The sequence below is a fragment of the Heterocephalus glaber genome, unplaced genomic scaffold (assembly GCF_053883595.1).
Source record: "Heterocephalus glaber isolate CG9 unplaced genomic scaffold, H.glaber_assembly_v1.0 deba00001719, whole genome shotgun sequence".
In the NCBI taxonomy this organism is placed as follows: Eukaryota; Metazoa; Chordata; class Mammalia; order Rodentia; family Bathyergidae; genus Heterocephalus; species Heterocephalus glaber.
In genome coordinates, this window is record NW_028258432.1 from 5,174,649 (window position 1) to 5,197,692 (window position 23,044).

At 40.5% G+C, this 23,044-nt stretch overlaps 1 protein-coding gene across 7 annotated transcripts in view; it reads left to right on the top strand.

Moving 5' to 3' along the window:
* Nucleotides 1-7,836: 7,836 nt before the first annotated feature.
* Tnfrsf19 (TNF receptor superfamily member 19) overlaps nt 7,837-23,044 on the top strand; it is an 89,538-nt gene continuing 74,330 nt past the window's right edge. The window contains exon 1 of one of the 7 annotated variants that reach the window (XM_021236356.2): nt 7,837-8,317. The gene's annotated coding sequence lies outside the window, so the exon portion shown is untranslated. Of the gene's footprint in view, nt 8,348-16,315; nt 16,514-16,936; nt 17,078-23,044 lie in introns of those variants that run through there. The other 6 variants (XM_021236358.2, XM_021236357.2, XM_087199446.1 and 3 more) reach the window with 6 other exon arrangements.

Below are 23,044 nucleotides of genomic sequence, written 5' to 3' on the forward strand. Positions count from 1 at the left end.
TTAAATATGCACTGAATGTTTTCCATAACAAAAGCCTATTTTCTAGAGGAAGTGACATTATCAAAACCTTGCCTGACCTAGAGGAAGAGCTACAAGTCAACTCCACCCCTTGCATTCCTGTCTCATATAAAAATAAATAGAAAAATAAAAGCTAAGAAATACTTATGACATTCACAATCCAAGGACTGGAACCCAATAGAAAACTGAATTTTAATCATTAGTTTATGAAATCATAATAAACTAGCTGCTACATCAAAAGAGTGTAAGTAAAATGACTGGATTATAATGAGAAAACTACAAAACAGACTCTAAGGAGAAGTTCATAGGGAAACCCAACACAACAGGGGAGGAAAAACAAAATAGGAAAATAGAGGAAACTGCAATCTCTGGCGAATGCAGTTACAGTACTTAGTTCAGATCCTAGCCAAGACTGATATGAAGCCTCACACCAAAAGTCAATCTTACAACCTCATGCACTATGTCTGGCTTTCAACCGAAAAATTACAAGATATGCTAAAAGAAACCACAGTCTGAAGAGACAAGCGAGCATCTGAACTGGACTCAGATATGATACAAGTTTTATAGCTATCAGATAAGGAATTTGAAAGAGCTATGAGTAATAGGCTAAGGACCCGAATGGGAAAAGTAAACAACATGCAAATATGGTAGGTAGTGTAAGCAGAGGAAACATGGTGAAAATCTAAACTAAATGCCATAAAGCAAAAGCAAGATAACAAATGAAGAAGCCTTTGGCGACTCATTAGAAGACCAGTGAAGGGAAGAATCGAGACTTGAGGAGATGTGACTAGAGATTTCCAAAACTGAAATGCAAAAAGAAAAAAAGAATCCTTGTGAAACCTGTGGGATAATTGCCAAACTTGTGGCACAAATACTAAAAGGAGAAACGAGAAAAAAGCAGAAAAAATATTTACAAGGGTAATGGTTGAGGGTTTTCCAAAATCAACACAGCCTCCAAACCACAGATCCAGGAAGTGTTACTGACGGCGAGCTCTGAAGGCTTCTCTACAGGTCCTTTGGATCCTGAACAGAGAGTTGAGCAAGACACAGAAAGGGCAGCCAGGGTATAGATGTCAAGGAAGGTGGAAAAGAAGTATGCTGTATAGGCGAGACCGGGAGAAACCAGAAGGGATCGTTAGTATCAGCGTACCTGGTATCAACATGTCTCCTGCTCATGTAAATAAGACATTGAGACATCTGTCCTACCAAAAACTCTCTTGGCCTCTTGCCAGATGTAAATAAAGGATAGGTAAGCATGTTGGCTGGGCCCACATACAAATGAATGACTGAGAAAAGCACCTTCTGATTGGTCCCAGAAACAGAAGCAGATTCAACTGAATGATTGAAAATAGCACTTTCTTGATTGGTCCACAGTGCTCAGGGACATACGCCTGACATCATTTTGGGTCCTGTGCTCTGCACATGTCCTCTGTTTTTAAGAACCGTCTCCCTCAACACGTTAGCAGGGGTTTTTCATGACCTTCAACACATTCTGCCCAGCTGGTTGCCTCCTCTGCCCCAGCCCTAATCTTCTACCTGGGAAGCTCAGGGAATGCCAACCAGGACTGCACACCAAAACATCTACACCTATGCATAGCACATTGAGATTGCAGAAAAACAAAGCTAAAGAGAAAAGAAAACTGAAGGGAAGGATCAATTTCCTTTCTGAGGAGCAACGATAAGAACTGCTTCAGAAATCTCATGAGAAAAAATGCAATCAGGAAAAGAGAGTGGAATGAAAAACCGAGTGTTAAAAGAAAAATAAATGCAATGCTAACCTGAAATTGTGTATCTAATAAAATTATCCTTAAGAGTGCAAAAGAATTAAAGATTTTCTCAGGCAGAAGAAAGCTGAAGGAATTTGTTGGTAATAAACTTGCCTTGCAAGAAATGTTGTGGTGACAAATGCCTGTAACCCCAGCAATCTGGGAGGCTGAAGCAGGAGGATTCCGAGTTGCAGCCAAGACTGGATACCTTAGTGACTTAGCATGACCCTGTCTGAAAATAAAAAATAATTTTAAAAAGGGCTAGGTATGTAGCTTAGTGCAAAGGTCCTGGGTTGAATTTCCAGGAGACAGAGACAGAGACAGAGCCAGAAACAGAGAAAGAGAGAAAGAAGAAGGAGGAGGGAAGAGGAGAGGCAAGGGAGGAGGAATAAGAAGGAGGGAGGGAGGGAAAGGAAGAAAGGAGGAGGGGGAAGAAAGAGGGACAAAGGGAGAGAAAGGAATAATCTAAAATAAGTCCTTCAGAGAAAAGGAAAGTGAATGCAATGGGTCAAGAACTCTTACAGAAAGAGAGGAAAAGTGAACAAATGAAGGTGAAATTAAATCTCTAATTTTTCTAATCATTAAGTGATCTAATAGATAACTGCTCAAAATAATAATAGCAATGATGTGTTGGTTGATTATAGCACACGGATTAGTGAAATAAATGGTAGTGATGTAGACTAACACCACTCACAAAGTGGTATAATGTTAAGTGAAAGGGGACTTATATTAGTTTTTAACGGTTGCCTTAGAATTTTCAATATATTTATAACTAGTCAATAACTGGAAAGGAAGAAATTTAACTGTTTGCAGATGACATGACCATTACATAGAAAACCCTAAAGATTTGACCAAAAACATTCTTGAAACTAATAAGTGATCACAGCAAGGTTGTAGGATATAAGGTTAATTTTTAAAAAATCAATTGCTTTACTGTGAACAAGCACTGAACAATTGAAATCTGAAATTATAAACACAATATCATTTATATGGACACCAAAAAGCTCACTCTAAAAAATATACATCTATGGGGCCGGGGATTTAGCTCAGTGGTTTCGCCACCTGCTGTGCAAGTGCAAGGACCCGAGTTCAATCCCTGGTACCAAAAAAAAAAAAAAAAAAACCCAAAAACAAAAACCAAAATATACATCTGTTTGAACAGCACTACAAAACTCTGATGAAGGAAATCAAAGAAGACCTAAATAAATGGAACAGACTCCATATTTGTGGATGAGAAGACTCATTATTGCTAAGATGCTGGGAGCCCTGTGCTGTAGATCACTATGGCCAGGCCTAACTCACCTCCTCCCGTGGATGAGGCAGGGCCCTGGTGGAACAAGGAACACATATCTTGTTCTCTTCCTCCCGCTGACAAGACAGGGCCCTGTGGGAGGAGAACAGGTGACTAGAGGGCATTGTGGAGCAAGGCCTGGCCAGAAGAGGGCTGTCTTCCTCCCCACACATTAGCCAGAAAACCATCAATCATGAGGTCCTGCAGACCTTAGCTACTCTCCTAGCTCTGATTACAGACCAGGCCCTTTTACCTCCCCTTGCACTTCCCTTGTCTCCACCACTATAAATAAGTGCTCTGCATTTGCCTGGGGTCTTTTCCCCCCATCAGGAGTTACAGCCCCACCTGGCCCCACCTTTGCTTCTCTCTGTTCTTTTGTATCTTTCTTTCTTTACCTTTTCTTAATCTCCCACCATTTCTCACTCCGAGGACCCTTCAGGCACACAGGCCCTGGCACTAAGATGTCATTTCTTCCCAGTGCTGTGTGCAAATTCAATTTAATTTCAATCGAAATCCCAGCAAGTAATTTTGTGGATATCACCAGATTTTGCATTGAAAGTCAAAAGACAAACACAATCCTGAAGAACTACATCAAAGTGAGTAGACTAATACTAACCAATTTTAAAACTTTTTATAAAGCTACAGTAATGAGGGGCTGGGGAGTTAGCTCAGTGGCATCACGCCTGCCTTTCGAGCGCAAGGTCCTGGTTCAATCCCCAGTACCTGAAAAAAGAAAAAAAGCTATAGTAATGAAATCATATTATCAAAAGAATAGGCAAAAATATCAATGGAATAGATTACAGAGTCTAAAAATAGATCTACAAAAGTATAATCATCTGATCTTTGACAAAGAGAGAAAAGAAATTTGACAGACAAAACATGGCCTTTACAGTACATGGTTCTGGAACAAGTAGACATTCACATGCTAAAGAAAAAAAAGCAGATGAGTCTAGGCAAGGATTTCATACCATTCTCAACAATTACTTAAGTCTGGGTCACAGGCCTAAAAGTAAAATGAGAAACTGTAAAGCTTTCAGAAGAAAACATAGGAGAAAATCTAGATTATCCTGGGTTTGATAATAACATTTTAGGTACAACTTTAAGTCTACAATCCATAAAAAATGGATAAGCGGACTTCATAAAAATCTATAACTGTTCTGTTAAGACAATGAAAAGACGAACCCCACACTGGCTCCTCCCTCAGCCTCCAAGAGCTAGAACTATGGGTGTACGCCACCACCCCCAGCAGCGCCGTTGTTTTAGAAGACAGTATGGCAGTTTCCTATAAAGTTAGCTATAGTTTAGTCATATGAACCGGAAATCCTGCTCCTAGGTATGAATTGCCTTTGAGTTAAAAACTTGCGTTCACACAAAAACCTTAATAGTCACAAAAACTGGAAATAGCCACAATGTCCTGCAAAAGGTGAATGGATAAAGAAACTGTGGTAGTCTGGAAAGTGGGATATTATTCAATGATAAGACGAAATTAGCTATCAAGCCCCCAAAAGCCATGGAAGAACCTTAAAAGCATACTGCTAAGGAAAGAAGCCACAGGAAAAGGCTGTACATTTTGTACTACTAACTCTGAACATTCTGGAGAAGATAAAGCTCTGGAGATAGTAGAAAGTTCAGTGATTTCCAGGGGCTCTGGGGAGGGATGTGGAACAAATCTGTGAAGCACAGGGGATGTTTTGGACAAAGAAACTCTTCTATATGACACTATAGTGGAAGACACATGACACTACACATTTTCCAAATTCCATAGAACTTTGTATAGAGAGGGAATTTTAGTGTAAAGTATGGACTTTAGTTGAATGCCAATTAATTAATTGTTACAAATATACCATAATAATACAAGTTACTAATAACAGGGGAGACCGTGTGTGGGGCACAGGGAACATATAGGAAATCTCTGTCTTAACCACTCAATTGTTCTAAAACTGTTCTTAAAAATGAACAGTGTGTGTGTGTGTGTGTGTGTGGGTGTGTGTGTGTGTGTTATCTGAGCAGTAGCCCTGTCTTTTTCATTTTATGCAATGAAGCTGTGCTTATATGATATAATCCAGAATGTATCCTCTAAACAGATAGTTTAGAAAAGATAAAATTAGGAAAAAAAGTTTCAGCCCTGGGGCTTATCTTCTCTCCTGATTGGGTCCATTCCTTCTGTGCTCAATCTAATCCTTAGTTGTCCTGCTATCATGTCTTGTGTCTATCTCAGATGCCCAGATGTGTAGTAATGTTGCATCCAGGTTTATGTAGGTGTGCTCTGTGATGTTTGCATAACATGTTTCTTGGAAAACATCCTGCTAAGTGGCGTTGATTGTATGTGGACCATAGTGACATATTTCTTATCTCCAGAGCCTCACCTGTAATCTAGCCTACTTGGAAGAGAAAGAGAAAAGTTTTACAGTGGTTCCCCTTCATGGTGCTGTGCAGAAACAACAATGACCCAGCCCACACCTCACAATGAAGGAGCTCAGGGAGCTGAGCACAGTGCTAAGGAGCAGCAGGTCGAGGTTGCTGTTCATTGGAGGCCAGCCTTTAGCCACCCTCTGTAGCTGGGGAGAGATGGGGCCCTGCCCTCTGTGTCCTTTCATCTCACATGTGGGGAGTTCTTGGCCACAAAAGGACTAATTCAAAATAATTTTCAGTGACTTGGTGAATACTCTCTTCCGTTGGTGGTGATATTACATTTTTAGAGTATCTTAAACAACCAATCTTTCTTGAGCGTCTTCCGTGCGACTCGGGACCTCGGTAGGGCATGCACAGACCTGCCTGTCTGCAGCAGGCTGATTCGGTGTCTTCCTTGCGACTCAGGACCTCTGTCCCCTGTACAATTACTGGCATGGGAAGGAAGAGGCCTGAGGACTCTTTGTGATTCTTGGATGCTAAGATGATCCCCAGGAAAAAACCAATCTTTCTTGATAAGACATATCTAAATTAAGGATAATTTGACTGGTGTGTGTCCTTGCTTCCAAATGTCTCCTGTAAACTTCCTGGAAAACTATGAGAATCCTGATCCAGGTCCTCACCCATTTCTCTTAGTGTTAAACTCTGGAAAGACATCAAGTCTACTTGCTTACTCAACCTCCGAGAGTTATCATTTGGTGCATCAGCCTATCTCGAAACTTTCTTTCTGAGTGAAGGCTGACGGAATACAGATTCCATGTAAATGGAAGGGTTGGACTACTTCAAAAAGAAATGAATACATGTTCTTGTGGAGATATTTTATTCTTAGAAACATTTTCTTTGTATTTATGAATTCAAGGAGCTCAGGAAGTGTGTAAAGCCCAGGTGTTACAGGAATTTTCTTGTTCAAGGGAGCCATAAAATATCACACCCATGAGTTCAAGTACCATTTCAGCTCTGTGTATCTTTGAGAAATGATGTACCAAGTAGAAAAATTATGAGAGAAACACTAGGGCTTGGGGTGTAGCTCAGTGGTAGAGCACTTGCCCAGTGTACTCAATCTCTGGCATTACCCACCCCAAGAAAACATTAAAAAATAAACAGGACTTTTCAAATGTTAAACTGAACTCATACACTGCTCAAACCAAATATTTTGCTATTAAAATTTGTTCAAGAATCATAGAAGCCTGGGAAGAAGCATATCATAAACTACATTTTCAAATATTACATCAGGAAAAATTAAATGAAACCAATTAGAGAAGGAACTTACAAAAAAAAGAAACATTAAATTCTACTGTCCTCTGAGTTTTGCAAAGATATTTTTCACTGACCTTTTAAGAGTTGATGAGTTTCCGTTATAAAACAGAAATTTTTTCCTTTTATTCTACGAAAGAACTGTCTGGGATGCACATATTCTGGATTTCAGTGAAGATGAAACTTATACTTCTCTTTTATATATATGATACTGAAAATAAAATAATTTTACTGTTTTGAATCTGACATTGTTAAGAAAAAATAGTAAGAAAATTCTAAACAATGTGCAATAGATTTAATTTTAAAATATGGAGAATTAGGCTAAAGTGGTGAATTTTTTGTTAAAAGTCCAAACTGGCTTTGGGAGAAGCTGGAAAGACGAGGAACACAGCTGTGGAGTAATCACAAGGCATGTGCTTTCCTCTATATAGTTGTTTTCTTCTGTGAATTCTAAAATGCTCAAGAAGTATTCGAGAATTATGCCAAGAACTAGACATCTTAAGGTTGTATTTTTAGAGTCCCCAGTTTAGATCAAAACTAAGATTAATCCTCGGCCCAAGGTATTCAGGGAGAAGGTGGCAGATATCTGTCTCCTGATGAACGGCTGGTTTTCTCCTCCCTAATTTATTGAAAACACCACTATTTGATGGCCAGTCAAATGGTAATAATTTACATTTCAAGGAAAATAGCTTACTTAAAATCCTTAAAGATTTGTTTCACTGAAAACAAAAACAAGAATTTAAAATATTATGTTGCCCCTTTGGTTAACCTAGGTGTTTTGGGGGAATGTTCTAATAATTTAATATGGGTGTTTAGCTATTGTGAATATTTGATACCCACCCTGTAGGAAATTCTGATTTGTATCAACCAAAAGGGAATTAAAGGCTGTCATTTGGCCCAACTTCTGTCCATCAGGGATCTTATCACCCAAGGAACGTCCACAGCAGGGCTGTCCCTTCCAGCTGGGGACAGATAACAGAAACTGTCCTGTGTGGGGCACAATAGACTAATGTGATTAGAAATCAGGCAAACTCTGGTTTCTTTTGAGCTGAATTATAGCTCTCCTAAGTCCCAGGGTGCTGAATGATGTCATGGGATCTGCAGTTCAGCAAGATGAAAGGGATAAAGCAGAGCCCGCTGGCACTAGGAAAAGCTTCCAGCACACAATCCACAGCACAGCTTGGGAACCAGGAGAGCTTCGGATCCAGCCGCTCAGTCCCAGCGTGGAGGAGCCACCGGCAGTGCCCTGTGAAAAAAAACAGAGGAAAACAAGGTGATCTACATTTAACAAAAGAATGTGTGGCCTGGGAGGCAAGAGGGCAGCTACCTACCTGCTGAAAGAGAACTTTCTGGATATCCCTGCATATATATAAGCTCAGCTCTGCCTTTGATGTTCAGCAACCGATCACTGATCAGATTACAGGCATTTCATCTCCCTGCTCGTCTGTCTTTGATCTGCATGGTTAATTTCATTTTCTTGGATTTGAAGTTTTGTCTGGGCTTGTGCTGACACACATTTTTTGGGAGGTGGAAGCATTTGGCACAGAAGTGCTGCCAAGGAGAGACTAAGCTGCCGAGGGTGAGTTCTGGGAAGAACTGGCAGTTGCAGGTACTGCATTTTATGTTTTGTTGTAGGTTTCACTGTGTTTTTCACGTGTGTCCTGAGAAAAAAATGGTTTTAGTCATTTAAGGGCAGACATTTCTGTAGCTGAATACTACACTATACAGCATGTATGGATCAGAGTAAATTTAATACTTGGTGCAATTTTTTAGTAGTTTGTACAAAAGGGATTGCAATCTGTCATGCAAGTTTTACTTGGAAATAAGTTGTTGAAACAGGATAAAAAGAAACAGTGCTAACTTTAACATACAACCAGTGTTTCAGCCTCAGATCTGAGCACTATAATTGCTCAAAGTATTCACAGGCTACTTTATTTAGTACACAGTCACTGGAACTGTGCTTGTCGAGAATGCTTTCCCTGACTTCTCAGTGTAAAAAAGCAAAATGCATCTCTGGTAACCCCATTTCTACAGTTTGTTTATTCTCTCACCTCCAAGACATAAATCTATTAAATACATTTCCTCATGTAGTTTGTATACACAGGGGAACCTCTGAAAAGCCATTTGAGTATGATTACCGCCTTTATGTGTAAAACTGAAGAATTTGAGAACTGAGTGAAGTTGCAGTAGGTTTAGCTAAAAATACCTAGCGGTTTTCTGTAACTTTTGGTCACACAAGCCTTGTTTACAGAAAAGTTCGCATGGTTAATATTCCTAAATTAACATTTACTTTCAATTTGTAGTGACAGCTGTTGAAAGTTACGATTTGCCAACTGTTTATGAAAACTATCTGAGTAATCAACAGTTATTATGTTACAGAAAGTAATTTACTCACATTTTCACTGTAGTCAATGCCCTTAAAACCAAATTAATATTGTGGCACTGAATTTGAAAGTTAACTGTTATTTCTTTGTCAGTTCAGTGATAGTTCCCACCTACAAACACACACACACACACACACACACACACACACACACAGATCAGATACACACACAGTAAAAAACATTACATTGAAATGCAAGAACACAATACAGTGGAAAGGGTGCACTTTGTGCTCACGCTGATTTAATGTTTTTAGTCCTAAGTTTATTTGAGCAAAATATTTAATTATCATCACAATAGTCTTGTTTTATGCTAGCTGAACCACAGAGAAATGATAAATGATAAGACCAGTTGTGCCTGACTCTGAAATTCTAATGAAACAGGAAACATACAATGAGTTTCATTTCATATGTAATTAATTTTTCCAGAGCCAATTAATTAAATTACTTTCTAAACTTTCTTCTCGATATTAGGAGGGTAATTAGCAATGTTTGTTTAGTTTTAATGTCTGATAGTTGTTCAGTTAAGATTATTTAGGACCATGCTAGATTGACTGTATTTTTCAAGTGTCAGTAAGAATTTAATCTAAAAGATTTAAGTTGTTTTCAGTGAGAGCATATTTTTTTTCTATTGATAATGCAACAAATCTTGTTTCTAATATCCTGATGTTTGAAAATTTGTCTAAAAGGTCCTCTTCCAATCAGAAAAGCAGCATTAATGTTCACATTCAGAGAAGAAAAATTAGCTTTTGAAGTAATATCCAGAAATGATGCCTAAAAAACAACATGTTTGGAACTTGTTCATTTAATACAGATTCAGTATTTTGCATTTTTTAAATGACTGTTTATTCTGCTACTAGGTTCATTTTAACAAATAGACTCTAAGGAGCACAAAACAAAGGAGAGAATTAGCAATTATTTGATTAATTTAGGCTTTGCAGAAAACTAGCTTGGGCAAGTCAAGTCCTTGAAAATCCACTTCAGTGTCTGAATTAATTCAGTTAATTGTTTACTTCTTGTGCCTTTGTTGAGAAATGAAACTGGGTGCCTTTGATTTTAAGAGAAAGATGACTATAGCTAAAGGGATAGGTACAGTCTCAAAGGCATTTCTTAATTAATTGCCACAAGATGACCCTGATTGTGATTTAGTAGATTATACCCCATAATACTTCTACTGAACAAAATGCTTGTATTACGTTTTTTCAAAGCACTTCCCTATCTATTGCTTCAATGGCAGCTTTGTTATGGCAGAAAGGCCATCTCTTCAAAGGACTCGTTTCTAGTCCTGATTCTGTCACTGATTAGCTATGTGACCTTAAGGAAGTCACTTCACTACTCAGCTTTCTTATGTGTAACTTGAGGGGCTGACCAGATCATTTTCATGAAATAAGCATGACTGGAATTTTTATAGCCATTGCACAGATGTGGAAACTGAGAGGATAGAACAATAACTTGGCTCCACTAATCAAGGTCACACGGCTGATTTGCTGAGCACTTGCCCAGTGTTCTTTCCAATCTGCCATACAGTCTGTTTTCTAACAATCACTAAGACAAATGCCCTGAGGGCGGGTCAGAGAACAGTACTGGTTTGAAAGGTAAAGATAGCCATTTCCTATTTCTGTCTCTTCTTCTGTTTCCAGGATAGATATGTCAGTCAACTGAATGTGTCTCATTATGTCCCAACTATTCCTTTGTGTTTATATTTTTAAGCTGTCTAAATGTAATTACTGCCACACATAATTTACTATGACATTTAAAATTTTTTTCATAAAACATTGAATGTATCAATGCCTTGTGAAATTGTATGTGTGCATGTCTCTGTATGTATATACAGGAGTTAGCATTATATAAGCACATCTTTGTGTATTTTTCAAGAAATGATATTTTCTTAGGAGGTGCCAGTGAGAACCATGAAAAGTTAAATTGTTGATTAGAAGTTATTATTCCTTCTCAATGGAGATTTACAGTGGGATTTTGTGAAATTTCAGTTTGTAATTTTGATATGGTCTCATCCATGACATGTATTACAATGCCATATTTGATTATATTAAGAACTCTTGAATGCATTTTCATTAACTCTCTTTCTTGGAAAAATATTTCATTTGAAAAATTTTTAATTTAGTTATTGATTAAAATTTGCACCTCTATGCTGTTTTGAAAGCCAAATAGCTGTCCCTCACAATTTCTCTTATCACCCATAAAGTTTCATATAAATCTTTGCATATTATTAACATTCACTAATATTTATTAATTCACTATTTAATTCAATAATTATTAGTTAATTTAATATGCATTAGTACTTCTCTATCAGATATGCTAACAATATATTTTTAAATACTGTTACTTAAAATTCACAGCTAATAAGCTTGTCACACCCCATGATATAGATGGGAAATGTGAACCTCACATATAGATGGGGAAGTTGAACCTGTGCAGTATCACAGGCCCCATTTGGCAGTGCTGGAGTCTGATCTCTAATCTTAGCTTCTTTCTCTAAGGTGAAGCAGTTTATTTTGTCTATTATAAGAACTATATAGAGCTGAATTGGACTGTCAGCAACCATAACCAAATTTTGCCAAATGGATTTTGTATCTTTCCTTCATTTGGTATATTTTATAAGAATGATCAGACATTTTTGGTGGCCTAGAATCTTATGCCAGAAAGGACCTCAAAACAGAACACATGAATCCTCTGCCTTAGCACTGGACTGAACCCAGGCACCTGCCATTGAGGGGGTCAGAGATCTGTCCCTGTGAGGGTGGCATCAGTCCAAGTCACCCCAGGAAACCTAATGGTTTGCTGTCCTTTAAGGAGTGTGGTGCATGCCTGTATTTTCAGGGAGGCTGAGGCAAGAGGATCCAAAGTTCCAACCCAGCCTGGGCAACTTAGTGACTTACCCAAAGCCTATCTCAAATTTTAAAAAATTTAAAAGGCCTGGGATGGAACTCATTGCAGAGGTGTTGGATTCAATTCCCAGTATTGGTAGGAAAAATACAATTGATTCTGTACCATTGTGTCAGCCTGATTGAGAGGACCGCTGTGATCTGTGAAGAGGGTGAGGAGCGGCCTGCTGGCTGTGTGTCCTGTCTCCTGCGCTGCACAGACCCTCCAGCTCTGCCTCTGAAGTTGTCCCAGCACATCCCCTCACTTGCTGAAATCAAGACTCACAGCTTGGATGGAGAAGGTAGTTTAATGCCATCCATGGTTACTTCAGTCTGTTCTTTGATAAGGGCAAGAGAGGTCAGGTGAGCATAAAGTGACTTTGTAGAACCATTCCCTCCAACATAAACCACCATCTTTGAGACGCTTTCTGATAAGTGTGCTTTTCTCCATCCTGTTCAGTGTCCACAGTTCTTCAGCAGCCTGACAACATGGGCTGCCGCCCAGCCAGCCCACTCCTTCCTTAGCTCTGCGTGGAATGGTCCACCATCTTGATGGCAAAGGAGAGAGAGCAACAGGTCAAAGGTGGTCTGTTTGGTCATTAAACTTATGAAAACCGTCTGACCACAGAGACCCTCGAGCCAGCATGTCACGAACTGGCAAAGATCAGTGCAAGGGCTATACTTTTCACCTTTTCTCCATCAGTGCCGTGAGTTTGACATTATGTAGACTAAAGATTCTCTTTGGCTCTCCTGTGTACAGGACATTGTCTTAGGCACCCACGGTATGCTGAAGACTATATTAAGGTCAGGGAGCCGCCGTTTTGATTCCAGCCTGGTTACTGCTTGCTGGGTGACTTTGAACATGTCACTTGGTCTTTGGCCCCAAGCTCCTCTCTAGCCTTTTACTGACAGTCTGTGATTGGCAGAGCAGGTGTTGGGAACTACTGAAAGAGCTGGGTCTAGAGACTTTTCCTTTATTTTCTTAACTCTTTGGTAAGCATTATTACCTTTAAAATATATCACCCTTAATTATTAATTCGTTCAACAAATTTTAACGAGTACTTACTACGTGCCAAGCACTGCAAACTGAACCCAGAAAAGTCCATATTTTCATGTAAATTGCATTCTATTCCATTTTCCCAAGAAATCATGATTTACAGTAGAAATTACTGGAAATCAGGCAATTTCCCACTTGTGATTCCAGTACACTAGTTTATCAATGAAACTCTTTCAGGAAATATGTTACTTCATTAATTCAACTTTGGGGAGAAAAATATCCTAAACATTTTATATTAATCAGATGCTGTCAAAAAACCAACCTTAAACATAATCTTAGAAACAAACACCTCTCCCAAGATCCTCATAGCCAGAGTTGCAGACATAACAGGTGGCAGAACTCTTGCATAGCATGCATAAGGCCCTGGGTTCTACACCCCACCCCATGCATGCACGCACACATGCGTGCTTATGCGCACACGCGTGTGCACACACACACAGAGTAAAGATCCTTATGCCAAGCTGGCTTTTCCAGTAGAAATTCAATTCATTAATAACACCCAGGTCTTTAAAAGAAGGAAATGATCCAAGCCCTGATTCTAAGCATCAGTTTCATTCTAAACGAGCCTAGGAATCATGCATTCTCTTAGAACTGCCCAGATCATATAAACAACCAAAGTGAGGTGGAGTGGAGAGTATTTACCTAACCTAATGGAGTCTCTTCTCCACAGGATAAGAAGCTAAAGGACAGAGGTTCTATGATCTTTTCTCCGCAGTCAGGTATCATTTTGATGATCACTTATTGACTGATGCTGACCATCATGTCCCCTACAAAAGAGTGGTGCTATTTAGTGAATACCCACTTTATGCTGACTGTTAGCCTAAGTGCTTTTAGGTACCTTATGTTATTTAACAATGATCAAAGAAGCAACTCATTTATAGATGAAGAACTGGAAACCTGGGGAGATTGACTAACGTTTTCAAGGTCATACAACTAGTGAATGCCAAGTTGGCATGAAGACCAGATTGTCTGATCCCAAAGCCTGTGTGTGTTCACAACAGGGTCTCTCTCTACAGTGAGCTAACAGACTAACTGGAAAGATCAACCAGATTCACACACAGTGATTAAAGAACTGATGAATCAAGTAAAGTATTACTGTCCCCAAGTGCAAAAAGAGGCCAGAAAGGGAAAGAGTGCTTGGCTGAAGTCAGAGAAGGTGGTTCTGAGTTGGTAGATTGAGTTCCACGAAGAAAAGGTTTAATGAACATTTGTTTGAATGGTTGATAACTATCAGAGATACAAGTGAAACAAAATATCCCCCTTCCATGAAAGTGTTTTTAACTGCTAGAAAGAAAAGCTAAGTCCATACATGATCGTGACACAAGGTAGAATGTGGCAAGTGCCAAATTACCACAAACCTTGGAGAAAGGAATTATAGTCCCAAATCAGGGGGAAATTCACGGGAGTTGCAGATTTTGAGCTGGTCCTGAAATAGGAGTAAGGAGTCAGAGAGGTAAGGGAGTGGTGGGAGCATACAGAGGAAGCTTTTCGACCCAAGGAGGGCCAAATTCAGGGCACATTTGAGGCAAGGCAAGCAGACCAGTTTGGTAAGAATATAAAGCATGAGGTCCAGCAGAGAGAAAGATAAGGTTGAAAATGTGGGTGGAGTCCAAACACAGAAAGCTTTGAATGCTAATCCAAGGAGTATGGAAGCCATTTTTACAAGGAGGAACCTCCTATAAGTATTTTAGCCCAACGGACAGTGGCAAGTAGGAAAGGCAGGCAGCAGGGTAGAGGGTTGCAGCAATATCTTGGGGTGGTGGGGTTGGCACCAAGAGAAAACAGGAAGATCATGGAATGGCTGAGACCTTGCAAAAGAAGAGGCAGCAGTTGGGCCAGGGATTTAGCTCAGTGATTCCGCTGCCTGCCTCGCAAGCACAAGGTCCCAAGTTCTATCCCTGGTACAAAAAACAAAAACAAAACAATGAAAAAAGAAGAGGCAGCAGTTGAATTTGTTAAAGATAAGCTGAGTATCCCTCTCCTATGTGCTAGGCTCTGGGCCATTAAGGAAGTAAGATGCATCCTCAGGAGAGGGACATCTGCTTGGGGAAGGGAACCCTTCAGCATAATCTGGGAATGAGTTTGTGAGAAATGTGCGTTGTGGACTCTCTGAGGCAAATGGAATAGGGAAACACATACAGGTACTTGCCTTGAGGTTCAAACATGAGGGTGTATGCTATTTGTAAGTCATCTCCGAATAAGCCATTGCTGTGATTTATGTTCTGGATGTGTTGAATTTGAGGTATACCTCGAGGTATGACTTAGGAATGATGATAATTTTCTGGTGTTTTTCACAGGTAGCTAGTATCACACTACAGTATCCGCAGTGTGGGATCAATTAATGATAACTTATTTATCCATTCATTCACTCAAAAATATTTATTTATTTATTTTTCAACAAATATTTATTTAGGGCCTACAATGGGCCTCGGGATATAGAAAAGAAATACAGGTTCCACCCAGAGAGAAGTGCAGGTGACTCAGGAAGGCAAAAGCAGCATGAGAAATGTCGTATCAGTGTTGGGTACATCCGTTGGGGTTTGAAGAAAACAGCCACTTACTGGAAAGATGCAACCGTAATTGCTTACATTTCTGTAACTTTCTAATATATGTGCCATATGCCATTGTAACAAGTGGTAAAGTACGCACTATTAGCTCCACTTCATAAACGCACAAACTGAAGCTCAGAAATATTAATAATCTGGCGCGGTACTAGCAAAGCCAACAAAGCCCAGACCCTGCTCTGCAATGCAGCTGGCCCTGGGCAGTTAGGAGGCGAACTCGCGTAGGCTGGGAGTTCTCGGACGGTGAGGGAAGAATCCTGCAGAGTGTCTGTTGAAGAACTCCATCAATGCATCTGTAAGGCGGCTATTAGTGAGCTGGGTCGTCACTGTCCAGACCACAGGAGCTCAGACGCCAGAGCCAAAGATCTGGCCTTCGTTTCTCAGGGTCTTTGCTGCTGTGCAGAAGCCGGCTCCGGGTAGAATGTGACTTGGCACGGGCTCCCACACAGGTCCTGGGGGAATGGCTCAGGGAGGAAAGGCAGGCTTCCCCCCTTCTCTGAGGGACACCCACCCCAGCACAGCCAAGCTCTTGGTGGTGCGATTTCTCCATCCCCAGTGCCGCTCGCCATCCCGCATTCACCGGCTCCTGCAGCCCCCCAAGGCTGGATTCCGGCGCGCCAGAGGTGGCTGAAAGCCGGGGGCGGAGCTTCGTGGAGCCCGGGGGCGGGGCACCGGCGGTGGGCGGGACAGGGGCGGCGGTCGTTGCCGGGCTACGAGAGAGCGCGGAGCCGGGGGCGCGGGGAACTTTCGGGCGTGCGAGCCGAGGGACCCCAGCCGGCTCCGCGCCCCGCGCCCGCTCCCAGGCCGCCCGCGCGCCCGGAGCCTCCGTCCCCGCTCGGACCCGTGGCGCAGGACTGATCTCCCAGCGGGCGCAGCCCGGGTGCTGGAGAGGTAGGTGCCGGGTCCTTCGGGCTGCGCCCCTGGGGCACCCCGGCTGACTCTCGGGTAGAGGCGGGGACTCTGTCCCGGGAAGGGGTGACAGGCCGGAGGAGGCACTGGGATGCCGAGCTGTGGCCTCCGTCGCGGAAGGCAGGGACAAGAGGTGCCATTGCCTCCCGGTCCCTGCTGGCCGCCGGTGTCTCGGCGCTCTGATAGGACTTCCTATCCAAGGTCCTGGAAATAGAGGGCTGCGGTGAGCCACAGTGTGAGTGCGAGGGCGTGCACGGAGCGGCTCCGCCTGGCCCGGCCTCCACGCCGCCCGCTCCCTGCCGAGGCCCCAGCCCCGCAGCGCGCGTTCCCGGCGCACAGGCCGCCCTGCGGAACTGCAGCCCGGGAGGCCACAGGAGCGCGCTTGGATCTGTCAGAACCCGGGATCGGACGCCCCGGAGGACAGAAAGACTTAAATAAGTCAGTGGCCTTTACTAACACAGTGAAACGTAGAGCAGAGCAGGTAATAGATTTGGAGAGACAGGAAGTCAGCTTTCTCAGCCCTCGGTGTTCCTATGCCGGTTCACGGTATGTGGAGATCAAGTTTGGGGCGGGGGGGTCAAAATTGTGGGGTTTGTTTTGTTTTTATTTTTTTGGTAAGTAAAAGGCATTAGCACAGAGCTACATCTCCAGCCTTTTTGTTTTGGAGACTGGATCTTGCTAAATTGCCAAGGATGAGTTCAAACTGCCATCCTCCTGCATCAGCCTCCCAGAGTACTGGAATTACAGACGTGTCCCACCACGCCCGGCCCATGATCTGTTTTGATGGTAATAAACTGAGCGCAAGCCTTCGTTTAGCATTGCAAAACAAAGTCTTGTCACCTTTTTTATGCATTTTAATAAGACTTGGTTTGCAAACAAAACAATGAACATTGTTCAGTATTTCTTTAAATGAAACAGTTTAACTCAATATATTTATGAGGGTGTAGTTTTTATTCCAATGACAGTTTCTTTAAGTAGAAAACAATTTCTTTATGTAAACAGGAAATGGGTATTGTTAAACATGACTTATGTAAACAGAAGCATTTATTTTAGTGTGGCTATTTCATTAGATACTTAGATACAAAAGGGAGGATTACATTGCATTAGTTCAGGATTTACTCAGTGTGTTTTCTGTGGAGGAATTTCACTTTCGGCATTTTTGCCAACCCCACTTTCGTGCAGTTTTAAAGTGTATTTTTATTTCCAGAACTGTTTATCTAATTTAAAGATGGATAACTAGAGAGTTGAGAATTGAGCCTTTGCATGAAAATAGTTTTTGACCTGTTCAGAGATGTGAGAAACTTAAAAAGGATTTTTCTTTCTGTATTTTTTACCAAATTGTTCTGAAAATAATAAACACCGGAATGCATTTTGAAAATATTGCCTTGACATCCATACATGGAGTGGTATCAGGAGCTCTGTCAGTTCTTTGTAATCAATGAAAATGCCTTAGGATATCTACTTTATTACCCTGGCCACATGGCTTTATTGACCTTAGAATTGTTTTTCCCACAGTAGGTGTTAAAGCTGGTATATTGTGTTAGCTTTTTCTGGGACAACTGTGGAAGTTCCTTCTTTCTTTTTTTTTTTTTTTACTGGGTCCTCACGCCTCAGGCGGCAAAACCACTGAGCTAAATCCCCAGCCCTGTTCCTTCTTTCTTTGGTCAGAGTGTCTTATGACTGAGTCTAGGTGGGGTCTGAGGGATTCGTGAAGACTCTTACATGCTGGAAATTGCAGTATAAAGTGTCTTTCCTATCAAAAGACGTGAATATGAGTAATTGCTGACATATAAGTAGCTATTAAAGAAGCTTCTAGAAAAAAAAGACAACTTCAGATGATTAATCAGATTCTAGCTTTGATTTACATATATATATTAGAATGGAAAATAATTGAGACATATTGTCACATCCTATTCTTAATATACTAACTTAATTTACTAGTTATAACTCTGAGAAATCCTGCTGACATGCACAAAGAGGATTTGAGTCTTTCTTTTTCACTTATTGAAAGCTTAGGACCCACATTTAGCTTAGCTCAACCCACCTGCTCCATTTCTACCCTCAAAATTTAACCTGACACAGTGAGAAAGCTCCACACATCTTTAATCTCCCAAAGCCAAAACCTTTCAAATCTGATGAATCAATATTTAAAGTCAAACATTTAGAAATCTGGAAAGCCAGCATGCTCTCTCTGTGTTGACCTCGGGCTAAACAAGAAAGCCCACCTTGAGTAAATGTACATTCCAAATAAATAAGCCGACCACTGCTTATGTGACAGGAAAGTCATGAAACTGTTAAATACATTTATTCCCTGGCATCTAATTATTAAAAGTTCATAAGTTTTGTAAAGAAAACTTCTACCTGAAGAAAAAGAAAAACAAAGCAGTGTAAGCAAAATTTCTTTTCATGATTTACTGGTCCAGCAGTGATTTCATTCATCATATTTTATCTGTTAAAAATATCTGCATTTAGAAGTAAGACATTTAAACAGAATTGGATTATCTTCTAGTGTACATTCCATTAAATGTGTACCTTTTGAAGTGATGTTTTACAACATAAGGTTTAAAAAGAATCACCTAAGAGACAAAGAATTGGATGTCCAACCACTGTCATTTAGCCAATCTTCAGTCAGCTTGGATGGGTCAAATATGAGGCAATTCTAAAAGAATAGCATCCACAAATACTGGAGAACTTTCTGAGGATAAAGAGTGGTTTTGGAATCTAGACTTCCTTCTAAAATAAACAATTAGCAGCTGTGTTTTAGAGATAAAATTGACTATGAGGGCCTTTGAGGTCCCCTTGATCCCTGATGCTACAATTGTCCTATTTGTATTTTAGGATAGAGAAACACTTTACAATATGCTTGTTGATTGAACACTTTGAGAATTCTGATAATGGTTCTTTAGGGCAAAGATGATAGAATCTACAACTCAAAGATATACATAAAAAAAATCAGTCTCAGAAAACCCTAGGTGAAGGTCTATTAAAAAAATAAAATAGGAGCCTGACAGTGGGCCTTAATATTTTTGAACATTGGAAGGACTGGCAATATTGTATTTGGCAGCAGTTTGAAAGCTTGTAGGGATTTTAGCAGAAAATATTTCATGGTTTATAAAAGGGGAAACCATTCCCCTTCTTTAGCCAGCGGCAGTATGTGTATTCTTATTACAGCACACCTTGGGGAGCTTAACTGGCTGCTAAAGTTCTACCAACTCTATTATGTAGAAAGAATGACTTTCAGGATATAGTGAAATTAAAGAGTAAGATGCCAAATAGATGGAGGCTGGGGATGCTTGTTGTATTTGAAAATAGTAGTATCCTAAATTTGTAATTAATTTTTCATTCATGTAGGTTTGACTATTTCTAAGTCATTTATGATTATGCTCCACCATTAAAATGGAAAAGTGTGTATTTATAGCACTGGCTTTATTTCAATGCTGATTTTATAAATTGTAAGCCTGCCAGTTTACTTTAATGTTGATACATTTCTTTAACATTTCAGCTTATTGCATATTGGAAAATTGTATGAGTTAAGTGTAGGAAACTTCATTACATAATGTTAATATGGTTTACTAAATGAAAATTTACCTATTACACTGCATCCATGGGATAATAAACAGCTTCTAAGATATGGAAATGTAAAGAAAACTAAATAGCTTATTCTGAAAAAAACTATTCAGGTAATTCAAATTATACCCAGCTTCCTATCTTCTGCTCATTCACAAGATCAAAATAAAGATTATTTACTATTAAAATTAGAAGGATAAGTATCAGATCTTACAAAATGGTATGTATTTGTCAATAAAGGTTGAGCATCCCTGATTCAAAAATTAAAACTCGGAAACACTCCAAAGACTGCTGAATGACATCACAAGTGGAAAATTCCATTTCATGCACAAATTTATTTAAAATGTTGTGTAACATTACCTCCAGGCTCTGTGGACAAGGTACATATGAAACATGAATGTGTTTCATGTGTAGACCTGAGTCTCATCCCCAAGATATCTCCTTATGTATATGCACAAATTCCAAAATCTGAAAAAGTCCAAAATCCAAACCATTTCTGGTCCCATGCATTTTGGATAAAAGATACTCTCCCTGAATTAGAGCACTCTATCTAAGAAGGAGGGTCCCACTGTAACTTACATTTTAATTTTAGGTAATATTCACACATATTTTTCACATGTATTGTTTCATCCCTTACAAATCTAAGAGAGAAAATATTATCTCTGATGAATGAATTTCTTCATTCATTTAACATGCACCAGGCATATCCTGGGTGAATTATACTTCTGGAGTGAAATCAGGTATTGTTGTGACATTCTCAAAACTCAATGGGATGGGTGAGCAATAAAATGAAGAAGGGAGCCCAGCAGGGCAATTGGGACTGGAGGAGCCCCGAACACCTGAAGGTATGTTCTTCTGCATAAGAGACAACCATTGCTCAGCCCTGGCAAATGTGGCCTTCAAGTGGCATCCTGTACTTACCAGATTGTCTACTATTTCCAGGAAATGCTTCATTTTAAATATTGAAAATTAACTTTAAATGTTTAACGCTGCAATGGAGAAAGGAAATGAATGCTGGCTAAATGCAACACAAGAGCCAGAAAGAGGAGCAGTCAGACAATGATGCTGTGATGTGAAGTCCAGGGTGGTATGGCGAGACACCCTTGGCATAGGTTCAGGGAAACCCAGAAGACTTTTGACTGGCAGCGTAGGGCCAGGCATTGCAGACAGAATTGTTGATGTGGTAGCTGATCTGATTCGGTGCTTTGACAACCTGAAAGAGAGCCTGATCTGCTTCTCCCCAGCACGGCTCCTTAGGCTACACCTGAGACCCCCGCCCTTTGCCTGCAGACACACCTGCACAGGGGTTCGTACTTTGGAACAAGGGAGTGCAAGAGCTGTGCATGGATAGAACCTACTGGATTCTGTCCCTTATATGAAGAAGGCCAGGCAGGGTATTTAGCTGAGTGGTGCCGCCATCTGCCTCGCAAGCACAAGGTCCTGAGTTCGATCCCCAGTACAAAAAAAAAAAAAAATTAAGGAGGGCCAATTAGGACACATTCCCCTTAGTTACCATAGCCTCCACTGAGCAGGCTGTGAAGCTTTATCTGATAAGGAGCCGCTTGTGGGACACTTCAACAGGGTGTTTGCCAGCTCTGTGCTCTTGGTTCATGTCCGTTTTTTGTGCTTTCCGAATTCTGATCTCACCAACCTGCTTATCATTGCTGAATGGCATGTAGATAGCAGTTCCATGCTTCTAGAATGCAGTAAGCCAGGCGGTACTAGCTTTCTCTTTAGTACTTAGCTGGTGCCAGTTTCTCAGCATGTCTTCAGCAAAAGTAGATGCTGGATTGCTAGATGTTGTCTAATCTAGATATTTTGGCAAACTATAAAAACCCCAGTAGGTGGACCCATTGTACATAATCACATAACTTGTATGTCTCATGCTTAATAGTCCCCCCAAAAACAGAACCCTGAGACATGTAAAAGTATTTTTTTGTCTTTGGACAAGACCCTAAAATGCCCAGAATTTAAAAGCAATTTCAACAAATAACCTTTTTATTGCCTTATTTTCATTTTAAATATTGTTACTTAAACATGAGTTATTTCATTAAATTTTTCTTCTTTTTATGAATGCCAAAAAAATTCGTAATTTCATTTTATTCCAGAAAATTCAAGGTCATACACGTAACATTCCAGCAGCTAAATTGTTTACTTCTGAAGTGCTCCTCGCTCAGGCTGTATTAAAAGGTGTTTGGAAGACGGACCGGCACCTCTGTCATGCTGTAGGCTCCTCAGAGCCACCGTGGCAGTAACCTCCCCAGTCTTTCGCTCCTCCTCTCGGGAACTTGGTAGTTGTTTGCTTACAGTTGGTTGAATAAGTCGAGGAATTGTAAACTCTGTAACTTTGTTGGGTACTGATTATCAGTTCTACCTCTTGATCATGGCTGAATAAATGTCTCATATTTGTCTGTCAACTACAGTCCTTTTTTTTTAATACCAGGGATTGAACTCGGGTCCTTGTGTCTGCAAGGCAGGCAGCAGAACCACTGAGCCAAATCTAAATCCCCAGCTGTCAAGTACAGTCTTCGCGGATGCTCACACCTATTGGGTCATTTGATTCTCAATAGTAATATTGTAACAGGAAGGAATGCGTCGCTAACAGTTACAGAGCTGCCACCCTGCCTGATGCTCATGTGAGGAGACTGGGATTACAGGCTGAGTAGTTTGTCTGGGCTTACACACAGATCAGTGATATTCTCCGTGACAATAGCAGGACAAACATCGGCTGCCATCCCTGATGAAGATTTATTTATTTTTTTCCAGTACTGAGGATCGAACTCAGGACCTTGTGCTTGTGAGGCAGGCGTTGGGCCACTGAGTTAAATCCCTGGCCCTGAAGATTTATTCTTATTTGGGCACTGGGATAGTTAATTCTAACTATGAGATAGGTTCTATTTTTATCGCTTTATAAAAGCATAGTCTGAATGTGACACTGCTAAGAGA